Source organism: Nycticebus coucang, chromosome 13 (assembly GCF_027406575.1).
Source record: "Nycticebus coucang isolate mNycCou1 chromosome 13, mNycCou1.pri, whole genome shotgun sequence".
Lineage (NCBI taxonomy): Eukaryota > Metazoa > Chordata > Mammalia > Primates > Lorisidae > Nycticebus > Nycticebus coucang.
In genome coordinates this window covers 30,506,361-30,527,374 of record NC_069792.1, presented here as the reverse complement: position 1 = coordinate 30,527,374, position 21,014 = coordinate 30,506,361, and the positions used below count along the sequence as shown (strand labels likewise).

Sequence of the window (21,014 nt, the reverse complement as noted above, 5' to 3'; positions counted from 1 at the left end):
TGTGTCAAATCCATCATAATAGTATATCGCAATCAATATGAGTAAAATTGTTTCCATCTATCTGTCATCAAGGAAACCATGGGATATATATTCTAAAAAAAATTGGCGTGGTCTTATTTAAATGATTGAATTTAAAATACAGGCTGTGTAATTAATACATAAGATAGACTTAGGGAATGGGAGTTTGGGAGATATCTCAAAGGAATGGGCATTATTTTCCAAAGTTGATAATAGGTTCTATAAGATCTGTATTACTCCTATCAAAGTACACTGTTGTATGTATCCAGGTACTTTCAACATTTAGAAGGCTTTTAGCTACAAACCCTGCCTTAACGGTCTTAAATAATAAGGTAAATGTATCAACTCACATAAGGAGGAATCCAGAGGTAGGGAAGTTATAATTCTGTTGTGATAAGAGCCCTGTATCTTCTTTGTAATTTTTTAGTCTAGACTAGCCATCCTTCCCATTTAGGTTTTGTATTCAGGTTGAATCCCATCATAGTTGCACAATGGCAGTAACAAAACTAGGCATCATATTTAAAATTAACAGTTTATAGATGGGGAAATGGGGCATATCTTTCTTGTGTCTATTTCAAGGAGTTCTTCAATAGATACCTCTTCATATGGTATTGGCTAGAATTAATCATATGCAGTCAATGGTGGAGATTAGACCACTGTTATTGATTCAGGCTTATCAAGATCTGCCAGGGCTTGCTGCATAATCTGGAGGGCCCAGTGCAAAGTGAAAATTCAGGGCCCTAACCAGGGGTAGGGAAGTTAATCTTCTTTTCTCATATATCCACCATCCTGAAGCACAGTAGAGGGCAACTCAAGGAATTTCTGCCTGTGTACCAGAATGAAGAGAGGTACCTGGATCATCATGGATGGATAAGATGCTTCCCCTGGATTGTCCACTTAACACACCATCAGCTAGTACCATCAGCTTGGGCCCAGAATGGCTACCCCTCACCTTGCACTGAGATTCTGCAGAGTGATGCCCAACCTCTAACCTGGTAGCTGAGAACCTGTCCTGAAGAGTGAGGACTACATGTGAACTTAGACTAGAAGCTATGGATGTCATTGTCCATCATTGACATCATGGATGTCATTGTCCATTCATTGTCCCCTCATACTTCACTCATCCACACAAAAGCAAAGGTAAAATTATTAAGAATTACAATCAGTGACTACACAGTATTATACCCCAAGCACAGGGCCCTGCAGTGCATGACGTCCTGAGTCACTGTACTTGTCACATACCCTAGGATTGAGACTGAAGCCAGCCTCCCTTAAAAAATGTCACAGTGGCTACCTGAACAAAATAAAACTGTCAACAAGAAGGAAATGGAAGTAGGGGAGAGGAGTAGGTATTAGGTTGGAAATCAACCACGCATGCTATTAATACCATGACCAGAAAAAAATATAGTGGTTTGGAATATGACTTCCAAAGTGGAAGTCACAGGATATACAGTCTGACTTCACATAGGCAAATCCAAGATGAATGGCAGCGGAGATTTATTCATTTTACATTGCTTAACACTTGTCCTGAAGGACATCTCTGAAAGATCTGCTAGTGTGATATAAAGTGAAGCCCTGAAACTCAAAATTTTACTTTATATGGCAAAAAGCATTTATGTATAAAGATAAATATATTGGTAAAGACAAAGATGTCACAAAAAGAGAGTTATTGATCCATATGCCTTAGGAAGGTCTTGCACAAAATGGTAGCAATCGAAAAATAATTATTAAAAATGTATACTACATCATGAGAAAAGTAGAGTTTATCCTGCAAATGTAAGTTTGGTTTAACTTAGAAATATATGCCAGTCATGGTGGCTTAAGTCTGTAATACCGCACTTGGGAAGGCCAAGGCAGGAGGATGACTTGAGCCCAGGAGTTAGAGACCAGCCTGAGCAACATAGTGAGAGCTCATCTCTTTTTCTTTTTTCTTTTAATTAGCTGAGGTTGGTGGCCTAAGCCCATAGTCCCAGCTACTCCGTATCCTGAGGTGGGAGAATCACGTAACTACGATTGCACTACTGCACTCTGGTCTGGGCAACAGAGTGAAACCCTGTCTCTAAAACAAATATATTTAATGAAAGATATGTAAGCCCTCCACACTGGAAATTACAAAACATTACAATAGGAAATTAAAGAAGAGCTAAGTAAGTAGAGAGATACTGGGATCATGGATAAGAAGGAATCAAGATTTTTTTTGTTTGTTTCTTTTTCTTTTTCTTTTTTTATTAAATCATAGCTGTGTACATTGATATAATCATGGGGCATCATTCACTAGCTTCACAGACTATTTACCAAGTTTCACATATACCCTTGTAAGATGCACCGCTGGTGTAATCCCACCAATCCCCTTCCCTCTACCCACCTTCCCCCTCCCTCTCCTCCCTTTCCCCCCTTCCCCCTATTCTTAGGTTGTAACTGGGTTATAGCTTTCATGTGAAAACCCTAAATTAGTTTCATACTAGGGCTGAGTACATTGGGTACTTTTTCTTCCATTCTTGAGATACTTTACTAAGAAGAATATGTTCCAGCTCCATCCATGTAAACATGAAAGAGGTAAAGTCTCCATCATTCTTTAAGGCTACATAATATTCCATGGTGTACATATACCACAATTTATTAATCCATTCGTGGATCGATAGGCACTTGGGCTTCTTCCATGACTTAGCAATTATGAATTGGGCTGCAATAAACATTCTGGTACAAATATCTTTGTAATGATGTGATTTTTGGTCTTCTGGGTATATGCCCAGTAGAGGGATTACAGGATTGAATGGCAGATCTATTTTTAGATCTCTAAGTGTTCTCCATATCTCTTTCCAAAAGGAATGTATTAATTTGCATTCCCACCAGCAGTGTAGAAGTGTTCCCTTTTCTCCACATCCGTGGCAACGGGATTTTGTGATATAGGCTAGTCTCACTGGAGTTAGATGGTATCTCAAAGTAGTTTTGATTTGCATTTCTCTGATGATTAAAGATGATGAGCATTTTTTCATATGTCTGAAGGCCGCGCGCCTGTCTTCTTCAGAGACGTTTCTCTTCAAATCCCTTGCCCAGCCTGCGATGGGATCCCTTGTTCTATTCTTGCTAATGCGTTTGAGTTCTCTGTGGATTCTGGTTATTAAACCTTTGTCGGAGACATAACCTGCAAATATCTTCTCCCATTCTGAGGGCTGTTTGCTTGCTTTACTTACTGTGTTCTTGGTTGTGCAGAAGCTTTTTAGTTTATCAAGTCCCAGTAGTGTATTTTTGAAGCTGCTTCAATTGCCCGGGGGGTCCTCCTCATAAAAATACTCACCCAGACCGATTTCTTCAAGGGTTTTCCCTGCACTCTCCTCTAGTGTCTTTATAGTTTCATGTCTTAAGTTTAAATCTTTGATCCAGTGAGAGTCTATCTTAGTTAATGGTGAAAGGTGTGGGTCCAGTTTCAGTCTTCTACAGGTTGCCAGCCAGTTCACCCAGCACCATTTGTTAAATAGGGAATCTTTTCCCCACTGAATGTTTTTAATTGGCTTGTCAAGGATTAAATAACGGTAAGTAGCTGGATTCATCTCTTGGTTTTCTGTTCTGTTCCAGACATCTATCTCTCTGTTTTTGTGCCAGTACCATGCTGTTTTGATCACTATCAATTTGTAGTATAGTCTGAGGTCTGGTAGCGTAATTCCTCCAGCTTTGTTTTTATTTCTGAGTAATGTCTTGGCTATTCGAGGTTTTTTCTGATTCCATATAAAACGAAGTATTGTGTTTTCAAGATCTTTAAAGTATGACAGTGGAGCTTTAATAGGGATTGCATTGAAATTATATATTGCTTTGGGTAGTATGGACATTTTAACAATGTTGATTCTTCCCAGCCATGAGCATGGTATGTTTTTCCATTTGTTAATATTTTCAGCTATTTCTTTTCTTAGAGTTTCATAGTTCTCTTTATAGAGATCTTTCACGTCCTTTGTTAGATAAACTCCCAAATATTTCATCTTCTTTGGCATAGAGTCCTTAACTATTTTTTCAACTTGACTATTGTTGGTATATATAAAGGCTACTGATTTATGAATGTTGATTTTGTAACCTGAGACGCTGCTGTATTCCTTGATCACTTCTAAGAGTTTTGTAGTAGAGTCCCTAGTGTTTTCCAGATATATAATAATATCATCTGTGAAGAGCGAAAGTTTGATCTCTTCTGACCCTATATGGATACCCTTGATCTCCTTTTCTTCCCTAACTGCAGTGGCTAAAACTTCCATTACAATGTTAAAAAGCAATGGAGACAATGGGCAGCCTTGTCTGGTTCCTGATCTGAGTGGAAATGATTCCAATTTAACTCCATTCAATATGATATTGGCTGTGGGTTTGCTGTAGATGGTCTCTATCAGTTTAAGAAATGTCCCTTCTATACTGATTTTCTTAAGTGTTCTGATCATGAAGGGATGCTGGATATTATCAAAAGCTTTTTCTGCATCAGTTGAGAGAATCATATGGTCTTTGTTTTTTACTTTGTTTATGTGCTGGATTACATTTATAGATTTACGTATATTGAACCAGCCTTGAGACCCTGAGATAAAACTGACTTGGTCATGATGTATAATTTGCTTGATGTGTTGCTGGATTCTGTTTGTTATGATCTTGTTGAATATTTTTGCATCTATATTCATTAGTGATATCGGTCTATAATTTTCTTTTCTTGTTGGGTCTTTTCCTGGTTTGGGGATCAGGGTGATGTTTGCTTCATAGAGCGTGTTAGGTAGTCTTCCTTCTTTTTCTACCTTTTGGAACAGGTTGAGTAATATAGGTACTAATTCCTCTTTAAAAGTTTGGTAGAATTCTGACGTGAAACCATCTGGTCCCGGGCTTTTCTTTTTAGGGAGGTTTTGTATGGTTGATGCTATTTCAGAACTTGATATGGGCCTGTTCAACATTTCCACTTGATTCTGGCTAAGTCTTGGAAGGTGGTAGGAATCAAGTTTTTTTGTTTGTTTTGTTTTGTTTAGAGACAAAGTCTCACTATGTTGCCCTCAGTAGAGTGCCTAGGCATCACAGCTCACAGCAACTTCAAACTCTTGGGTTTAAGTGATTTTCTTGCCTCAGCCTCCCAAGTAGCTGGGACTACAGGCACCCACCACAACACCCGACTATAGAAGTAATCAATATTGTTAAGCTGTCAGCTCTCTCCATATTGTTTCATACATTCAATGCAATCTCAATAAAAATCCTAGTTGGCTTTTCTTTAAAAGAACTTGATAAGTTTGTTTTTAAATTTATATGAAAAGGCAAGGCCTAGCATAGCCAAAACAATATTGTTTCTTACTTGATTTCAGTACATATTTTAAAGTTATGATAGTCCAAACAGCATGGTATTAGCAAATGGAAAGACATACACATCAGGGTTTTAAAGGGCTTTCTGTTTGGTTTTCATGAAGATCTTGCACATATTTTGTTTATTTTAATGTGTTTTATCTTTTTGTTGTTGTTATTTCCAGTAGTGTCTTCTGCATCTCAATACTAATCCATGTTTGCATGTATGAAGACTGCTGGGGTTTATGTGTTAATTTTGTATCTAGACACCTTACTACATTTATGTTTTATAATAATGCTGTGATTATTTGGGATTTTTCTGACGAAATAATCATAGGTAAGCAATAAAAACATACCCCCTTTCCAATTTATATGCTTCTCATTTCTGAGTTTTCTAAATATATTGGCTTTAGCAGTGCCTCTGTTATTGAAGTACAAGACTACCAAGTTATCCATCTTCTTTTTTCTTTCTTCACTTAAGCTGATTTTTTGTACTTAGGGAACATTCTGGAATTTTAAACTGAAATATTTTCACAGAAAAATTTGTCATTTTAACTAGAAAAGTAATTTTATACACCTATAATTAGTAACTTACTGTTAAGTATTTTTTCCTTTCTATGAAGTTTACTATGGAAAATTTAAGAATTACACAAGAGCTAAAATAAAAAAATTAATTGTACCACTTAGAGATGAAATATAATGGTATTTCATCTCTGGCATTCTAGAGATTTGTTTCCCAGGTAGGAGGTCTTGAACAGAGAATGTATGTCTTTATATGTAGTGGGTGATGTTTTTTAATAGCTAGCTCTAATTTTAGCAAATTGGTTCTTTTTAAGATTTTAAACCTCAGAACATTAAATTGTATTTCAGTTAAGTAAATCAAACTCTTTTGGCTAGGAGATTTTTTTGTACTTTCAGTAGTACAAACAAGAAAAGATGTTCCCACATCTATCTCTTCTTTACTTCAAGCATGCTCATATTAGAATAGCGATTCCAGAAATGCTGATTTTTGGTTGATGATTTTTAGATAGATGATTTTCAGAAGTAATGGGTTCACAAAATATTTAGAAAACAGTAAGTAATGGAATTGGTGTTTTATGTGGAATATCGAGATCAAGGAGGGGTTTTAAATTTCCGTCTTAAGAAATTACTATGGTAGTGTTAAACATGGCTCCCAAATTCTTTGACACTCTTCCCTTTAAAGAAGTTCCTATCTTTCCTTCATTAAGTCCTTGAACAATAGAAATGTAGCAGCTTAAAACAAAAAAAAAAGAAATGTAGTAGCTTCCACTTCCTGTTTCTTGGGATGCTTTTGGAATATAACCACCATCCTATGAGGACGCTCTAGCTGCCTTGCTGACAAGAAAGGTCCAGATAAACAGCAACCAGTACAAATGTGCCATCTGTACGAGGGAGCCATCTTGGAAGTGAATCTTCCAGCCTCAGTCATCCAGTCCCATCATCATAACATGGAACAGAGTTCAGCTGTTCCTGTTGAGGCCTGCCCAAATTTCAGGTTCTTGAGCACAATAAATGATTCTTGTTATTTAAAGCCATTGAGCTTTAGAATAACTTGTTTTGTAGGTGGAATAGTCGTACTTTGTCTTTCTAGAAAAGCCTTTCCTGAGATCAAAAAGATACTTTTGCTATTTTTGTATAATGTATTCAAAGATAGATTTTTCTTAGTTTCTGTAATATATTTGCTACTCATTTTTTATTGTGATAAAATGCATATAATATAAAAGTTATCATTTTCAAGTGACAAACTCATTGGCATCAGTACATTCAAAATGATTTGCAGCATCACCACTGTCCAGTTTCAAACATTTTCATTTTCTCAGAAAAAAGCCCTGGACCCATTTTGATACGGGGGTTCTAATCTCTTTTTTCCAGGTGTAAAGCTAGTTTTCTCGATGTAATTTATTGAATACCTCCTCTTTTTTTTTCCCCCACAAATTTAAGATGCTATTTCTATCATCTGCCAAGTTCCTTAAATATACTTAGGTTTGTTGTAGGGATGTTTTTTCTCCTTAGTTCTTTTGCCCAGGGATTTTAAAAAGTAAACTTAAATTTATAAATATACTGCCTCGTGGTTAGACTTCTTGCCAACATCCCTTTATTTGTTCTCTCTGTATAGTTATAAATGTGTATTTTTCCCTCATGAACTGTAACAGATCTCTGAATGGCCTTTCATGTGACAGGTTGCTAGGACTTGCTAAAATTACATTCCAGCTTTATTGAAACTTACTGTGTTTTATATATTTATCCATAAAGTCATATGTTTCTATTCAGATCATTCTAACTTAATGTTATTTTTAAATGCCTCTTGATAGTAATAGTCATATGTTGAATTTGAAATTTTGTATTTGGAAAGAGTGTAGCTTCATATAGGATTATTCTTGTATGTTATATGTATCTTTCTACTATTCCACACTGACCTGAGCCACTGCAATCATGCCCTGCTCTTAACTTCTTTTTGGTAAATATTAGTGGTTTTCAAAGACATTTGAAGAAGGTAAGAACCAGCTACTTCTTGCAATCTCATTGTTAGGTTCTAATAAAAGCAAATCTCAAACCAAATTCTGCTGCACATATACACACACATATAGAAATTTATTAACTAGATACTAACAAGTAGTTAGTTCTTAAACATTTATTTTTTATTTCAAATTAATATGAGGGTACAAATTTTTAGGTTACATTGTTCTCACTTACAGGGTAAAGTTCCATTTGTAAAAGAGCCCCTCACCCAGGGGGCGTGTCACACACCCTCACAATGTGCATATTAGGTGAGATCCCGCCTCATGCCATCCCTCCTTCTGCCAATTGTCCTCCTCCCTCTCCCCTACCTCCTCTCACGTCATGTTCTTATGAGCATGTAATTATTTATATGTTGATTTCATATTAGTATGGAGTACATTGGATATTTATTTTTACATTCTTGAGATATTTTACTAAGAAGAATGTATTTCAGCTCCATCCAGGTAAATGTAAAAGATGTAAAGTCTCCATCTTTTTAATGGCTAAATAGTATTCCATGGTATACCTACACCACAGCTTGTTGATCCATTCGTGAGTTGATGGGGACTTAGGTTGCTTTCACGAATTGGCTATTACGAACTGGGTTGCAGTAAACATTCTAGTGCAAATGTCTTTGTGGTAAAATGATTTTTGTTCTTCTGTGTAGATATGTAGTAATGGAATTGAAGGATCAAATGGAAGGTTTACTTTTTGATCTTTAAGGATTCTCCATACTTCTCTCCAGAAAGGCTGTATTAGTTCGCAGTCTCATCAGCAAGTGTAAAGGTGTTCCCTTCTCTCCACTTCCACGCCAGCATCTGGTGTTTTGGAACTTTGTGGGGCTAATCTTGTGGGGGTTAGATGATACCTGAGAGTGGTTTTGATTTGCATTTCTCTGATGATTAAAGAGGATGAGCATTTTTTCATGTGTTTGTTGGCCATTTGTCTGTCATCCTTGGAGAAGTTTCTGTTCAAATCTCTTGCCCACTTATACAGAGGGTTTTTGTACTTTTCTTATTGTTTAATTTGAGTCTCTGTAGATTCTAGATATCAAGCCTTTGTCAGATTCATAACATGCCAAAATCTTCTTCCATTCGCAGGCTATCCGTTTGCTTTCTTTATGGTATTCTTAGTTGTGCAAAAGCTTTTTAACTTGATCAAATCCCAGTTATTTGTTTTTGGTGTTGCTGCAATAAGCAGTTAATTCTTACAGCATGAGCAAACCCCACCTTTCAGTCCTCAGAGAGGCTCCAGCACCTTGCAGAAGAGGGGTCACTTGAGGAAGAATTCTGCTTCCTTTACACCCCCAACAGGCAGATTAGAATCCTCCACATTTCAAAGCAGGTATCAGAATATTCCATTCAAAAGAGAGCATTACCCTTAAGGGAAAAGCACTCATGCTCCTATTACCCTGTTTCCCCGAAAATAAGACAGTGTCTTATAGTAATTTTTGCTCCCAAAGCTGCTCTAGGTCTTATTTTCAGGGGATATCTTATTTTTCCATGAAGAAAAATATGGTACACATTTATTGTTAAATGAAAATAAAGGAAAATTACTACCTGTATACAGTACGGTAGTAACTTGAGTATCTTCCAGTCTAAACAATGTTGTGCATCTTCCTAAAGACAGTTCACTTCACTGAAGGAAATTATCCAGCCACTGTTGTGATACTTTGAAGTCTTCGGGGGCTATGTCAAACTGTGCTGCCATTGCAAGGGCAAATTCTTGAATCCGAGCCCTATTCACAGCCAAAGCCTTTGCTCTCCTGTCAACAACCCATTCACAGATCAGGTCTTCCAGCTCGGAAAATAATGGTTGCCAACCTGATCCACACTTGCGCTTTTTAACATTTCCCTTGTCCACTTGTTCAATGAGGTTACCATACTCTGCTGGCCATTTTCTGACCAATTGGATACTCAACATCTTCTCTTTACAGAAAGTAGTAAGATTTTGGCCCCCAGAGTCTTCCACAATTCCTTTCTTGTACTCCACAGAGCAGCTTTTTCTTTTTGTGCTCATTTCTAGGGGTAAAAAAAAAGGAACTGGGGTATCAGGGTGGGGGGAGGAGGATCACTTAAAATGACACAGGGGGGATCAGAGGGGGAATCAAAATGGCACAGGAGAATCAGAGGGGGGATTACCATTTTAGTAACCCCTTTTGATCCTCCTGTGTCATTTTGATTGTCCCCTCTGATCCTCCTGTGTCATTTTGATTGCCCCCTCTGATCCACCTGTGTCATTTTAAGTGATCTCCCCCACCCCTTTATCAGACATTTCCCCCCTGGGGCCTGCCTGAGGACTGTCACTGGGTTGGCTGGGGCCTCAACCTGAGCTGGAGCAGGGTGTGCCACTGACTGAGAACCTTCAGTCATCATGAGGGCGGCCGCAAGCATCAGGCAGTGTCACCAGAGACAGACCAGCACTCACCACCTTCGCCGTGTCCCGTCCGCTCTGATCCTCCTGTTCTTCTACACGCATCTGCAAAGTCTCCTCCTCTCTCCCGGCCCGCACTCACTGCTCACTCCGACCTCCACTCCACCTCCACACAGCAGTGAGGTCAAGACTCAGTGTAATGTCAGTCACTGGTTGCTAGATGCCAGTCGGGGCGGCCCTAGCAACCAGTTTACGGTAAATTAATTTTCATTCCAAGACAGAGCCTGGGGGGGGGCCTTATTTTCGGGGGGATGCCTTATATTTCACCCAGAAGGAAACCTGTAAGTAGGTCTTATTTTCAGAGGATGTTTTATTTTCAGGGAAACACGGTACTGAGAAGATAGGCCAAGTCTTTAAAATACTTAAATGCTTTTTATTTCACAAAGGCGACCCCAGTTTTAATATTATGCTACTTATAGCCCACTATTTTCACCAATGAAATTTTTTAAAATATTTATACGGTGATTAGCAAGAATCTATACTTAGATATGGATAGTAGAGGCATTTATAGTAGCTACCTCTGTAATATGAATTTTTATTACAGCTTAAGTTTACTATTCTCTGGATTGTATATTTGTTATTTTAGCTAATATCACACTATCCCAGGGTATAGTGTATTTTAAGTATTTCAGAGTAAATTGCGGACTTCATAATCAACATGTGCCGTCACTATTTTTTACTAAAGTAAAAACAATTCCTACAAGAGAAAAAAAAAATTTTTTTTTTTTTTTGTGAGACATAGTCTCATTGTGTCACCCTTGGTAAAATGCCTTGGTGTCACAGCTCACAGCAACAAAAAAATAGCCGGTCGTTGTGGCGGGAGCCTAACGCAGGGCCAGGCCGGGTTTGAACCCACTTGCCTCCGTGTATGTGGCTGGCACTCTAACCACTGAGATGCAGGCACCCAGCCCCAGAGAACTATTAATATCAGTTTTGCTTATAACCTTTAGTTAGGCTTTGAATCCATATTGAATGTATGCAGAGGGGGCATTTATTAAAACAAAAACACTCTATTTTACAATTGTTAGTTCCCCTCAAATTATTGTTCCCTTCAAATTCAGTTGTATCAAGTTATTTTGAAGCTTTTTAACAATGGTCATGTTAAAAAATCAATTGTTGTATTTGACTCTTGAATTTTGGAACACAAATCTTCAAGGTTCTTTTTTGTTTTATTGAAATTGAAGTAGTAATCAGCACTGTTATAAGGGTGCGGATACTAAACCTAAAAGTATCAAAAACAATGTAATATTTCATGATGAAAACAATTTAGAAATGTAATGTGTTATTGGTAGAAATTAGTTGTATTTATTCTTCCCATCATCTCTTGCAGCTATTGTCACATCACATACCCTACAGTAGTATGAGAGGCAAGCAGCTGCCTTCACAGCCATTGCCAGTACTAAATATTTTTCTAGGCTTTTAGCACTCTTCTTTCATCTGTAAGGACAGGCAAGGCAGCTGTCTTTCTGTATTGATGTAGGGTTGGCATGGTTTGCTAAGGCAGCTGCTAGACTGACTTCACAGCTGGGGGAGAGTGCTTGGTATTAACAACAAAATTTAACGGAAGTATGAAAAAGACAATGAATGGTGGGTGTCTTTTAGATCTTGGTCGCTTGCAGTGAATTAAGATTACTGATTTCTTCTAAAAATATGCATAATTAATGGAAGGATATTGAAGTAGTCTGCTTGAGTTTGCTGTAACCTTTTTTTTTTATTTTTTTATTTAATCTTTTAGAATTTCCCCTTCCTGAGTGATTTAGAACAGGGGACATAAAATTGTGGCATTTCTTTGGTTTTTTTCTAAAGTGGATCACAGTAATCATTGTGATCATGTTAAAAATTTCTTTTATCTGTAGACAACATAGGGTATTTTTTATAGTAGCCATACTCTTAATAGCCAGTTAGATTATTTTAAAATATTCCATTTCTATTTAGTATTTTAAAAGCAATGTCAAGACCAGTTTAGTTATTAATAACTTTTTTGTGTGTGACAGTCTCACTTTGTCACCCTGGGTAAAGTGCCAAGGCATCATAGCTCACAGCAACCTCAAACTCCTGGGCTCAAGTGATTCTCTTGCCTTAGTCTCCCAAGTAGCTGGGACTACAGGCGCCTGCCACAAACAACTCCTGCGTATTTTTAGAAATGGGGAGTGCTAGGATTACAAGCATGAGCTGGGGGGGTCCTACTCAAACTCCTGGGCTCAAGTGATTCTCTTGCCTTAGTCTCCCAAGTAGCTGGGACTACAGGTGCCTGCCACAAACAACTCCTGGGTATTTTTAGAAATGGGGTCTGTGTTCTTACTCAGGCTGATCTTGAACTCCTGAGCTCAGGCAATCCACCTGCCTCCCAGAGTGCTAGGATTACAAGCATGAGCCAGCATGCCTGGCTCATTATCAATAAGTAAACAGGCTCAGCACCCGTAGTTCAGTGGTTAGGGCACCACCCATATGCACTGGGGCTGGTGAGTTCGAGCCCAGCCCACACCTGCTAAAGAACAGTGACAACAATAGCCAAAAAAAAAAAAAAAATAGCCCAACATTGTGGTGGGCACCTAAAGTCTAAGCCACTTGGCTGAGTCAAGAGAATTGCTTACACCCAAGAGTTTGAGGTTACTGTGAGCTGTGACAGCACAGCACTCTACTGAGAGCAAATAGACTCTGCCTCAAAAAAATATATATTTATAAATATATTTATAATTATATAGTATATATAAAAATGTATTTATAATTATACTATATAAATATATTTATAATATATAATTATATATTTTAAAATATATATAATTTTATATATATGTATGTATATAATAAAATGCCATAAATACTAGTCTAGTGTTACCCGGAGTGTAGGGTTACAGTCTACTGTTACCTAGTGTTACCCAATTTTAATCAGGTCAATGAAAACACTTACATTCCTTTTTTTAATTAAATCATAAACACACAGATCACGTATACATTAATGCATTTATGGGGTACAATGTGCTGATTTCATATAGAATTAGGAGTGTTTACATCACACTGGTTAATATATACCTCATCTCATTTATTTAATTATTGTGTTAAGACATTTATACTCTATACTTAATAGATCCGACATGTACCCTTGCAAAATGCACCATAGATGTGATCCCACCATTCACCCTCCCTCGATCTGACTCCCCCCTCCCATCCCATCTCCCCCTTCTCTCCTTCATCCTGGGCCATAGTTATGATCTACTTTTCATGTGAAAGTGTGAGTGATTGTAAATTGGTTTCATTATAGTACTGAGTACATTGGATATTTTTTTCTTCCATTCTTGAGATACTTTACTAAGAAGGATATGTTCCAGGTCCATCCATGTAAATGTAAAAGAGGTAAAGTTTTCATCTTTTTTTAAGGCTGCATAATATTCCATGGTATACATACACCACAATTTTTAATCCATTCATGGGTCGATGGGCACTTGGGCTTCTTCCATGACTTGGCTATTATGAATTGAGCTGCAATGAACAATCTGGTGCAAGTATCTTTGTTATAAAATGATTTTTTGGTCTTTTGGATATATGCCTAGTAAAGGAATTGCAGGATCAAATGGTAGGTCTATTTTTAGATCCATAAGTATTTTCCATACTTCTTTCCAAAAGAGACGTATTAGCTTGTACTCCCACCAGCAGTGCAAAAGTGTTCCCTTTTCTCCGCATCCATGCCAACATCTGTAGTTTTGGGATTTTGTGATGTGAGCCACTCTTACTGGAGTTAGAGGATATCTCAAAGTGGTTTTGATTTGCATTTCTCTGATGATTAAAGATGATGAGCATTTTTTCATGTATCTGTAGGCCATGCGCCTATCTTCTTCAGAGAAGCCTCTGTTCAAGTCCCTTGCCCACAATGAAATGGGATCACTTGTTCTTTTCTTATTAATAAGTTTGAGTTCTCTGTGGATTCTGCTTATCAAACCTTTGTCAGAAGCATAACCTGCAAATATCCTCTCCCATTCTGAAGGCTGTCTGCTGGCTTTACTTACTATGTTCTTGGCTGTGCAGAAGCTTTTTAGTTTGATCAGATCCCAGTAATGTATTTTTGGTATTGCTTCAATTGCCTGGCGGGGGGGTCCTCCTCATAAAGTATTCTCCCAGGCCAATTTCTTCAAGTGGAAAACACTTACATTCTTTAAAACATTGGGTAAATTCACCTCATGAGAGCTCTGACCCCAGACTTCTAGAACTGGTCTTCTTAACTTTTTTTTTTAGGCATATTTTATGAAATAAATCAGTTTTATGGAACCGGATAGATACTAACATTGCCTGAAGTTGGGCGAGTTAGCCAAAAAGTTAAGGATAATTTTGAGATTTTGAGACTCAACTTCAAAATCCCAGAGATGCCATTACCCTTTGAATCGGTTCTTAAAACTAAGTTATCTTTAGATAGCTATAAAGTATCGTTCATGCTAATGATAATTTGTGAATGAAAATCTGTAACTTCATTTTCATTGGAAAGTAAGATGCTTCTTCCAAATGTATCACTCCCTTGAGTGCCGCTGGGATTGGCCCTGGAGAGTGAGTGAAAGCAGTCTTGCTTGCCATCTTCCTGTACTATTATAGTGAACCTCCCCGAGCAAACCAGAAATGCTCTCTTTTTTACCTTGCTATTTTTAAGTTCATTTTGTCCAGATGTCTTGTTCCTTCAGTAAGAAACTGTGTGCCTCGGGGTGGGGAGGGTGGATGTGGGGAGGTGTTGCTTTAGGAAGCGTCTCAGTTCTCCAGGTGCCGTACCTGATTTATAGCTTCCTTAACCTTGTCAACAAGTTTCTTTGCCATCTGGCCACATTTAAATAAGTTAAATGTACACGTTATGCTTTACCTTCTTCCACAGCAAATGGTCATAGTAATCAGCATGAACATAAAAAACATTTTTCATTTTAATCCCTTTCTTCCTCATTTACAATATTGAAGCCACAAATTCTTAGGATGGGTAATGCAATGGAAGATATAATTCCTACCTTCTCTTTGGATCTGTATAAATTATTGCAACAGTTATCTCTTTCATTGCAAATGACTTGTCTTTGGCAGGGAGCTTATCTTTTCAACATTTAAAACCAAACTTCTCAAATTCATTTCCAGCTCAGGAGTTCATGCTAGCTAATTTGACTTAAAAAAAGAAAAAGGTATAAAATTTTAGAACTGTATTTCATTATTTAGGAAGACTAAGGGCAAGAGATTTGGCTAGATGACTTCTCAGAAACCCCTGAAATTATCATTTTTATACTATATTTAGTTTGTTTTGTTCTGCAGATGTTTTTCTTATCAATAATTGCTGAAAGGGTAAAAGTGAGCTAAAGATCTCTGGTTTAAGATTGTAGAAACAGAAAATGTTATGTATATATGTGGAGAATAATAGATGGTACAAAGAATAAAAGTTACATCTTTCTGCTGTTTGGAATATCTTTCTTCAATTGATGATCTGGAAAACTAGAGCGAGACTGAGCCAGTGAATGGAGATCAAGATGTTAAACCTCCACATTTGGAATGAAGAAGGGCTAGAAGATTTGAAGATTTTCCTATATTTTTCCAAATGATTAAGATTAGATGTCTTAAAGACATATCTATTCTAAGGTAGAGACTAGAGTCTCACTAATCTGATTTAAAATTTTAATTTTCTTTTTCAACATAAACTTAAATCACTGATTTGTCTGTTGGTGGGGAAAAGGGATTATAAGTATGAAAAAAATATGGCTTCCTTTCAGGTATTTCAATAGCTAGGCCCCAAAAATAATGAGGTAAAAATCAATGTTGTGTGAGAAAATTTTTCAACAGATCTTTCTACCCCAAGGTACTATAGAATATTTGTACTGTCAGTACTTCTCTCCATTTCTTTTGTCCAGTACAATACACCTCCTTGTCCTTTTTGGGGGGAGTGGTGGTAGAATTTCACCCACCATTTAAAATGTAGATGATGTATTGTTTGGAAAAGTTGGCTTTGAAAAAATGCCGTTCAAATCTAAGTGAATTATCACCTGGGTTGTGTGTGTACCTAGACCGGCAACCTGATACTGTGGGAAAGCTACGAGCCACCTTTGGAGATGGTAAAAAAGATTCTGCTGTATAGTTTCTTTTGCTGTGCAATAAAGGCAGGACTTCTTAATCACTTAATCAAATTTGGAAAGAACAATAGACATCCTGTAAGTCTAATGTCAAAAGCAAAATTTGTAAAAGAAACTTTAAAACTCATTTCTTCTCAATTATCACCATACTCTTATTTCCTAGAAGAGTAATTTGAGTTCATTTTACTAGCATGTGAATTGTGAAAAAATGTTTAATGAATTTTAAGCCAAAGCACCAGATGATGTGTACAGTAATACCTCATTTATTGAGAATAAGGCTCCTATAATAACAGCTCTCCAGAACAGAGCAGAGAACCTGAAAATAGCATGGAGTTCTAAAGACAGTGGCCACCAAAGCTCTGTATTAAAACCTGGCATCTTCTTATGAGAAATTTTCACTTGATATGCAGATCATTAATCTCACACCGAATGTAAAGAATCAAAATATCTGGGGATGAGGCCTAAGAAGTTAGCTTTCAACACATCCCCCAAGTACTTTAGATACTCACTAAAAATTTAGAGACCTTACTTTTAGCCCTCATAAAGAACTTCATCAGGTTGGCTGTGTGTGTATATGTATGTATGTATATATTTATGAGACGAAGTCTCCCTCCGTTGCTGTGGTTAGTGTGCATTTGCAGCCGGGCTGACTGCAACCTCTGATTCCTGAGGTCAAGCGGTCCTCCTGCCTTAGTCTCCGAAGTAGTTGAGACTACAGGTGTGTGCCATGATATCTGGCTAATTTTTCTATTTTCAGTAGAGATGGGGTCTTGCTCTTGGTTAGTCCAGTCTCAAACTCCTGAGCTCAAGCAATCTTCCCGCCTTGGCCTCCCAGGGTGTTAGGATCAGTCCATAAGATTATTTGTTATGCCAGCTTCGAGAAAACTAGAAGTGGTTTATTTCTAAAAACTGTACAAGAAATCGAGGCAAGTGACAGGGCTTCAGGAGGAATGAGAACATTGTAGAAAGAGACCAGAAAACTAAAAGATAAACTCCCCAAAGGAGACTTCTGTGTTAGAATATTTTAATAACATATTTTTTAAATGATGATTGAGACCAGGCTGATTTGTTTTTGTTTTTATTACAACATGGTTTATGCAGTAAAATTTAAATACAGTTGTGGTTATGATGACGTTCAAAAGTTAGGGAAGGTTTGGTGTGGTAGCTTATACCCATACTCCCAGTACTTTGGAAGGCCAATGCAGGAGGATCACTTGAGGCCAGGAGTTTGAGAACAGCAGAACAACATTGGACAACCCCCAACTCTATATAAAATTTTTAAAAACTTAGTAGGGCAGCATAGTGGTGCATGCCTGCAGTCCCAGCTACTCAGTAGGCTGAGCCAGGAGGATCACTTGAACCAGAAGTTCAAGTTTACAGGGATCTGAGATCAAGCCACTGGACTTCAGCCTACACAACAGGGTAAGACCCTATCTCTTTAAAAAAGAAAATGAAAAGATTAGGAAAAAAATGAACTGATTGATGACTGCATCATGATGAGACTTAAGGAATCAGTATGCCCCTCAGTAAGCAAAGACTTTGTCAGAGGAAGGTTGTCCTGCTTTCACATTTCTGAGAAGTGTTGCAGCCAGTAAAGATTTTTTTCACTGTGAACAAAATCATTTTGAAGGAAAGGATGAAAAACGTTGGTAAAAGCTGGGTGAGGTAACCCAACCTTAAGGGATTTGGAAAGAACTTCTGCCCTGACCTTTAATAATTGCTATCATACAATGATGGTAACCAGAAGTTGAAGCAGTAGCCACCAGACATCCCACCACCTTCCTTTCCATTCCACAGCCAGCTCAACACTTCCAAAGAATCCTCCACTTGTAAATTTGATGTTAAATATTTGGTTTTACTTGATAAATATGTGTTAACATAGATAAAAATTAATTTTGTGTTTCTTTTTCATATATTTACTTGATTAAATCGGGAGTCCCCAAACAGAAAACCCATTTATACCTCTGAACCTATGGTCTAACTTCTTTAGAAATCAATTAATTCATAACTCAACTTTCTGATGTACCTTTTTGACAAATTTGCAACACAGTTACTCAGTTGCCGGCAAGCTTTTTGTGTCAGCCACTTGGTTTGGATCTAAACTCTCTAAACAAATGCACTTTGTCAGTGTTTTCGAGAGGAGGCAAACCACTGACAACAGTAAGGTTCGTTTTTTTAAATCTTGTGGCATTCACTACTACAACTTCAACTGTAAGGTATCCTTTAATATTAGCATTCAATTAACCACTTCTCTTGACTCAATAACGTAGTAAAAAGAGAACATACTAGAATCAGAGAGAACAGACTTTGAAACCCAGCTCTGCTATTTACTATCTTTGTGACTTTAGGAACATATTTTCCCTTGGAAAATGGTAATAGTAATGTCTTCCTCTAAACTTGTTTGTATGAGAATAAGTGAAATAACATGTAAAGTATAAAACACAATGTGTGGCCACTAGTAGGAGTTAATAGGAGTAGTATGCCCCCCATCCTGCTAATATGGCACAAAGGTTCACTTGATAGGTAAGCACTCCCCTGTGTTTTGTTTCTTCAGTAACTGAAGAAGGAATCTGCACATCCTTTAAAGTTGTATTATTTGTTGACAGGTCTTCTTCACATACTGAATTGGCTCTTCTGCCTTTAATTTCATTTATAAATATCATTTGGTCTTCCATTTGTGAATACACACACACACACAACTACATGAATAAATTAGCTTCTAGAAAAATACTTCTTTAATATAACATGATGTCTGCTTGTACACAGTAAAGAGAAATCTAGTTCAGAAACCAGGAAACTTGATCGCTTTTCCAGTGATCCTTCTTAAATACCACGTAGTGAACTGCTGTCACTTAATAGAGTAGGGCTCTGTGACTCTCATTATTTAACAGCTGCTTTACAAACATATTAAATGTAAAGTGTCAGAGAATACCTTTTCATTCTTTCAAAATAAAACCAAAATACAATTTTCTTATTACCCTGTTTCCCCGAAAATAAGACAGTGTCTTATTATAAGATGTGCACCCAAAGATGCGCTAGGTCTTATTTTCAGGGGACGTCTTATCTTTCCCGTAAGTAGGTCTTATTTTCGGAGGATGTCTTATTTTCGGGGAAACGGGGTAATACAGTTAAGTAATTTAAGGTAATGTCACACAATGAAAGATAAAAATAAGTCTGCGTTGTCTGACTTTAAGAAGAAAAATGTCATTTTCTGTTTACTCCATTTCTTACAATAACTACACAATTTTTAGTTATTTATATTGTTTCGATCTACTAAAATTTAGAAGTATATTTTACATGGTCTGGTTTTTCAGGGTATGAAAATCAGTACTAATAAGCTATATCATCATTAAACATTTTGAGCTATAATTTTTTGATTGCCCACTACAACTCTAAGTGACTAAGTCTAAGACTTTTATGCCTCCAGTTCCTTAAATTATTGTGCTGACCACCTCATCCTATTTGTTTCTAACTATAGCTTTCAAGTGAAATTTTACATCATTTTCAAGGGAACAGGTTTTGAAAAGCCAGGAAAATGACCATGTATCTTTGAAAAGAAATGAGTCAGTCTTTATTTCCTTGATGATAATAAAATTTATCATCTAGTCTAAGAGGCAATAATGCAGGGAGGTTTTTCTTTTCCTTGTTATAAAACTAAATACATAAATACATGTTTGTTACAAAATAGAGAAATATCCTACTACCATGAGATAATACTATTAATTTTTTTTCTTTTTTCCAAGCAAGCACAGATTTTTTTAAAAGGTGGGTTGCCATCGTGTCATATTTTATAATGTATTTTTATTTATTAACACAGCAAACAGTTTCTTTTCATTGCATAGTCTCATAGATTTTTTTTATTGTTATAGTATTCCTTGCACGTATGTATCATAATTTATTTAAGTTGGATATTTGGGCTGTTTCTAAATTGTTTATATTTTAAACAAAGTACAGTACACATCCTTAGCCCATCTCTTCTCACTTCGTCCAAACAGTATAAAGATTCATTGTGCTAAATTGTTCTCCTTTAAAAAAAAGGTAATACTAATTTAAAATCCCAACTACTCCATTTCTTTGCAATCCTGGGTACTCTTTTTTTATATTAACCAAATTGATAGTGAAAGTATCTAGCTTTAATTTGCTTTTATTTGAGCATTAATAAACTTGAGGATTTTTTCTTTTGTCTAGGGAACTGAGAATATGTAATTTTTTTTTTCAGGTAAATTTCTAGTCATATCTTTGTCCATTTGCCTATTACGCCTCAATTTCTTTCACTTCTTTAAGCCAAATTATTACTTTTAGGTGAAAGTAAACATGTCAGAAATGTCTTTCTTTGTATAAAACACCAAAATGTGATATTCTTATACTAGCTCACACTGTAAATATTCTACAGGGAAATTGTTTTTACTCTCAAGAGTATATTGCTATTTTTAGTGTTTTATTTGGATTTATAACTCTACAAACATAAATGGCATTCTAAAATATTCTCAGAATTGGATAACTCCTTTTTGTTAATGTACCTTTAGGGATCTTCATCTTTCAAGTCAACACTCTTCAGTTGATCACACATCTAGACTCATGAAATCAAAAAATAAACTTGACTGTGTTTTCAGGATTTGGACTTACGTAATAGATGGCAGATGTAGTTGTTTGACTGTTGTGTTAAACAAACAA

General features: G+C 36.7%; 1 protein-coding gene across 2 annotated transcripts in view; it reads left to right on the top strand.

Annotated features, from left to right (window-relative positions):
• The window catches only part of MRPS28 (mitochondrial ribosomal protein S28), a 167,948-nt gene that overhangs the window by 130,873 nt on the left and 16,061 nt on the right, over positions 1–21,014 (top strand). The window lies entirely within an intron of this gene.